At 40.6% G+C, this 6,000-nt stretch overlaps 1 protein-coding gene across 1 annotated transcript in view; it reads left to right on the top strand.

Moving 5' to 3' along the window:
• The first annotated feature begins 4,224 nt into the window (after positions 1–4,224).
• CCDC80 (coiled-coil domain containing 80) overlaps positions 4,225–6,000 on the top strand; it is a 227,634-nt gene continuing 225,858 nt past the window's right edge. The window contains exon 1 of the mRNA XM_068269829.1: positions 4,225–4,596. The gene's annotated coding sequence lies outside the window, so the exon portion shown is untranslated. The remainder of the gene's footprint in view (positions 4,597–6,000) is intronic.

Genomic DNA, 6,000 nt, shown 5'->3' with positions numbered 1-6,000 from the left:
CGGAAACTATGGAAAGATGCATATCATTTTAAAGCTCTCTTTCTCCTCTTTCCAATGATATATAAACCACCACCCTACGTCTTTTAGTTTTCGCTATTTTCGCGATTAAAATTGCCGCGGCCGCAATTTCGATCGCGAAAATAGAGAAAACTAAAAGGTGTAGGGCAACGATTTAGGTGTCGTCTGAAAGAGGAGAAAGAGAGCTTTAAAATGATATCCATCAAGCCATAGTTATATTGTAGGACGACACTTTCCCCAGTGTCAGCAGCTCCATTCTGCTGAATGCAGCTGCTGACTTTGACAAAAAGTCGCCCTGTGTAATACAATATAACTATGGAAAGATGGATATCATTTTAAAGCTCTCTTTCTCCTCTTTCTGGCGATACCTAAATCATTGCCCTACGCCTTTTAGTTTTCTCTATTTTCGCGATCGAAATCGCAGCCGCGGCAATTTCAATCGCGAAAATAGCGAAAACTAAAAGGCGTAGGGTGGCGGTTTATATATCATTGGAAAGAGGAGAAAGAGAGCTTTAAAATGATGTGCATCTTTCCATAGTTTCTGCACTGCTCGGAGTCCCTTTAATTGTTATTTTTTCCCATTGAAATTTGGAATGTTCTTCTATAGCCACTCTCGTTTGTGGTGAACAGCCCAAATCTAATATGATTGTTTTCTGTTGATTTAATTAATAATTTGTTTCGTTGCTATAGAGAGAAAACCACTCCAAACATAAGGTTCTCAAATGGATAATAAGATGTCGTTTGCATAGGCTGATACCTTAATCTCTGTACTTCTTGAATCTGTGGATCGTTCTGAATAGCTCTAATTAGTGGTTCTAAGCTCAGATTGAACAACACCGGGGAGAGAGGGCAACCCTGTTTCACGCCATTCGTTATCTTAAATTGTTCTGAAATGTAGCCATTAATCTTCATCCTAGCTGACTGGTTACTATATAATTTAGCTATTTTCATTATAAATGCCTTTAAAAGAACCAGCAATCAAGAAAATAGAATAATTTTCACAGCACTTTTTTGCCTACTTTTTGATACTTTTTCAATTGCAAAGAGCTGAAAAGTTATTGTAAACAGATGAGAATGATCTTCTAGGAGAAAACTTAGGCGAAAAAGAAATTGGATTGTGCCCTTTCAATATGAACCATACTCTTGGCCAGGTGGCATGATCTTGTCATTTTTTTGGCACCACACTTATGAGTACTGTCTTAATATATAAATCAAAAGCGTGTGTACAATATGACACATTCTCCTGATACCTGAACTTTAGGACTACTGTTATTTTTAATTGGGTAGATAACCTATTTTTTCTTTTACTATAAAGCTTTTGGGTAATTAACCACAATTTCCAATTCTAAGCTGTGTCTTCCTAGATGTATATCCTCATTATGTATACATTTGATTTGCATTTTTTTTTCATGTGCTCCAAGCCTCATGCTCTAAAACACTGGAAAGGGGTGGCATCAGAGCTCATCCACTTCTGAGTCAGGTGATGTGTCCTGAAGCAAGGAGGGTGGAGATAGTAAATCCTCCTCTCCTAGCAAGACAGGGCAATAGTACATTGGAAGGGAATTATGGTGGAATGTGGAAGCCCCATTTAGTAACAAGGAGCTCCCAGCAGTGGTGTAGCTAAGGAGCTATGGGCCCCGGTGCAAGTTTTGCATTGGGGCCCCCCAAGCATGCTATACATAACAATTGATACGGTTCACCAAAACCAATAAAGGACAACCACAGTGTCAGAGGTGCAAGAAGGAATGGGAAACAGTTTGTTTATGACTTCTACTATTCAAAGCATCTATAAAAGTGAATATTATCAGCACAGGACCAATAAAGAGGTAGTTGAGGGTGGGCTCCATGGAGCCCCTCTAGCCCAAGGGCCCCGATGCAGTCGCTACCTCTGCACCCCGTATTGCTACGTCACTGACTCCCAGATATCTATTCCCACCTATGACTACTCTAGCTATCACTGCAGACCCCTCACCACACACAAAGGAATAAAAAAAAAAGTAAAAATGAAAATCAGGGGGAAAAAGTAATTAATAGAAAGGAGAGCAGACAGAAATATAACATTTTATTAATGTTCTACACTGTAATATAATTAACACAAATGCCCCAATCATTATAATCCAATTTTTGAGGATCTGAAAATGTAATCCATATAGCCTTTTTGCAAAGTCTTTATCCAAGGAACACCAATTCATTCTATATGTCCACACTATCACTCATCCATTTTTAAAGTAACACTTAATTCTGCAACCCTAAACGTCATATTTAAATAATAAGTGCTGTCAGCTTCTTGGATTTGGGTGGCAAGATCTTGGCAAATAAAAAGGCAGGAGGGCTCACTGTTGCAGTATATAGCTACATTTTTGCCATGGACCTAATTGACTAAACCAAACATGGCTGCCACCATACAGTTGGAGCTTAGAGATGACAAGAAGGCTTCTTCTTGGCCATTTTTATGTTGGTATGAAGACAGAAAATCAGAGGCTTTGTTCACCACGAGACAAATTCCCTACATGTTATCAGACACTGGCCAAGCAGTGGTTGTTTTGATTGTCACAAGTCCCTGATTCCTAAAATCACTCATGGCAATGACTTTCAGACCCAGCTTCTACTATTTTCCCAGCTTGGCCAGTCTGTTTTCCAACTGGACACAATTCAAGCAACATTATCCTTTGTTCTGCACTGTTTTTTTTTAAGTTTGACAGAATATATATATATATATATATATATATATATATAAATACATAACAGTGGCGTCTCCAGGGGCGTGAGTCCAGTGGGCTCTGCTCCTGGGTGTCAGGGAAGAGAGGGGGTTTCGCTAGGTCCGGGCACAGGCTTGCCTGTGCCTCACCTGGCCCCGTGATATGCAGAGCTGTGCGTGGACGAGAGCAAGCTGGTATAGTTGCCTATCTTGCCGTCATGACAATTCGTCTTCCTCACTCTGTTCCACTGTCCCTCCGTTTCCTCTCTTTTGTGACCTCTAGTGGCGCCTCTCATTATTGCACCCGTGGAGAAGTGAGAGAGGACCTCCATGGACTGTATGGAGGGACTGTGGGACAGAGAGAAGAAGACAGATTCTCACTGCAGCAAGACAGGTAACTATACCAGCTCACTTCCATTCACGCACAGCTCTGCATATGGGGGAGTGGAGGCTGACCAATACAAGTGGGAAATCTGGCTATACTGGGGGGGCATCTGGCTACACTGGGGGGCCGTCTACCTAATCTAAGAGGGACATCTGGCTACACTCGGGGGGGGGGGGCTGCCTAATACAAGGGGGACATCTAGCTACTCTGGGGGGCTACCTAATACAAGGGGGACATCTCTGGCTATACTGAGGGCAGCCTTAAACAAGGGGGGATATGGCTACACTTGGGGGGCTGCCTAACACAAAGGGGGGCATCTGGTTACTCTGGGGGGCAACTTAATACAAGTGAGGACATCTGGCAACACTTGGGGGCTGACTAATACAAGGAGGGACATCTGGGCTACTCTGGGGGCTGCCTAATACAAGGGGGGCATCTGGCTCCCCTGGGGGGGGCTAACTAATATGGGGGGGGGCATCTGTCAACACTAGGGGGCTGCCTAATACAAGAGGGGACATTTATCTATATTGGGGGGCTGCCTAATACAGGGGGACATCTGGCCACAGCCTTTGAGTTACATTGTTAGATTACCGTTAGCGCCACCCACATCCTATGATGGCCATGCCTATTTTTTCCATGGCAACCCTTTCCGTGATGCACTTGCTGCTTTTCCTGAAAATTTTACAGCAACAAACATACTTAGCATGGGCAGGCAGGGTGTCTGTAATAAATCAGCATCGGGTGTCAAATACCCTAGGTACACCATTGATATCTATATCTATCTATCTATCTATCTATCTATCTATCTATCTATCTATCAATCTATCTATCTACCCCATTAATAAATCAGCTTTAATGTAAGCACTTTTCTGAAATGATGTGCTTACTGGCTTTCTTCCTTAAGGTATCCAACAGCATGTGCTTTCAGATGCCGGAAATAAACACTAATCATGATATGAGTAAATGCAGCCTATGTAAGTAACATCTGTCCTTGCTTTCTGATGATGTGTAATGTTTCAGCCCCACAGGAATATGTGAGTCCACAGCCCTCCCTCAGTGCTTCCATTGGACAGGAGGCGGTGTTGTGCTGATCAGTTAAATTCTTCCTAAATTTTCTCTCTGGCTTGCTGTGGTTGCTGCTCTTGTGTGAATTTGTTGTACAGCAGGGCAGACTTATTTTTTTGCAGTCCTTTTTTTGCAGCACTTTTTCCTGCAAACCTTTCCTACTAAAGCAAAATATTAAATGAGAACAGGAAACACCAGTTGGGGAGCAGAATAAACACTGGCCTGAGTGAAATTGTGTCATTTCCTGCTGACAAGATTCTACGTTCTATTAATCCATACTCATCCTTTCCACAAACAAAGGACCAAGCAGAAGTTGAAAATGAGGGAGAAGGCAAGGGGCGTTTGAAAAGCCAGATGTTTTTAAAAAAAAAGACAGCTGTCTCTATCAAAAGTTAGAAATGGATGTGTAACTGGTAACAGAAGAATCAAGGTAATCAATCACAAATGTATGTCTTTTAACATTCATGTCTGCAGTGAGTCTGTTCAGTGCTCATAAAGTTTTCTCTATCTTTTTCTAAACTTTCACTCTTTTTTCCACTGTGACATAACAGGCATGTTTGGAAAGTGCTGGAAGAAATCACTGGCATTTCTAATGTATGTAGTGCAAAATCTAACATGCTGAGCTAGTTAAATTTTCTGCACCAAACCATTGGTATGAAGAAGTTTAGTTTATTTAAAAATAGGATTATGCGGTTAATATGGTTGCCTATTAAATAAAAGTGAAAGGTAGGAGGATAGTTAATAGATTCTGTAATTTTATTCAGTGCTTTTCGAATGAATGATCCTTTTTGCAGAAACAGAGTTTGGTTTGACTTGTTTTTATGCTTACATTTGCAGCTTTATTGCTTTTTCACTTCACAGCTGAAGTTTACTTTTCTTACAATGTGTTGCTGAGAGAAGGGTTTAACCAATTCCGTTCTGCTTGTTGAACCCACAATCAACTAGCATTCCTCTAGTCTGCAGTACAGCTGCACATCTAGTAAACTTGACTTTTAAAATGTGCCTGTATTGATACGACTGACAAAAGCATCTAGGGAAAAGGAAGAACATTGGAGCATTTGTTTAAACAGCCAAAACAGACCACCAAAAGATTTCAGATAGACAAATGTTGAGCTTTGGAGAGGAGGAAGCTAAAAATGTTGGGGGAGGGTAGAGAGACTGATATGACCCAGAGAAATATGTGTATCCACTTTGGGGAGAAAACACTATATCAAAACTAAATGCAAAATGTATGTGTTAATTGGCCTACTTATCCCTAAACCAGGTACATGCTACATGCAATATGTAAACTGAGCCAGGACAATCAAAACTTTTGTTAAAGAATTTTAAGAATTTTGAAGAAATGTTCATGTTGAACATAATTTATAAACACATAAAAAGTATAAGATAAATGACAAATTCAAACATCTGGTTCATTCCGACGGTATCATATCATACACTTGATTTTTTTTTTGTTAATATTTCAAGTGTATTAGAGCTAGAACATAAAAAAAAGAACATGTGGCTATAGCAGGTTATAGTAATAACATACAGGGCTTGATTCACTAAGACAAATAGCGAGCCTTATCAAAGTTAACACGCCTTATCAAAGGTAACATGCCTTATCAGAGTAGCACTGCAAACTTATGCCTGCTAACTGGCAACGACGAGAGCTCCACTCATCCTGCCCTGAGTCCCTGTGGGTTTGTAGCTCTTGCTATGCTACTCTGATAAGGAGTGTTAACTTCGATAAGGCATGTTATCTCTTATAAGGCATGCTATTTGTCTTAAGCCTCATCTACACGGTACAATTTTCCATCAGATTGGATATATTAGATGGATCTATTAGATCATT

Source organism: Hyperolius riggenbachi, chromosome 2 (assembly GCF_040937935.1).
Source record: "Hyperolius riggenbachi isolate aHypRig1 chromosome 2, aHypRig1.pri, whole genome shotgun sequence".
Classification (NCBI taxonomy): domain Eukaryota; kingdom Metazoa; phylum Chordata; class Amphibia; order Anura; family Hyperoliidae; genus Hyperolius; species Hyperolius riggenbachi.
This window is presented reverse-complemented; position numbering and strand designations above follow the sequence as displayed.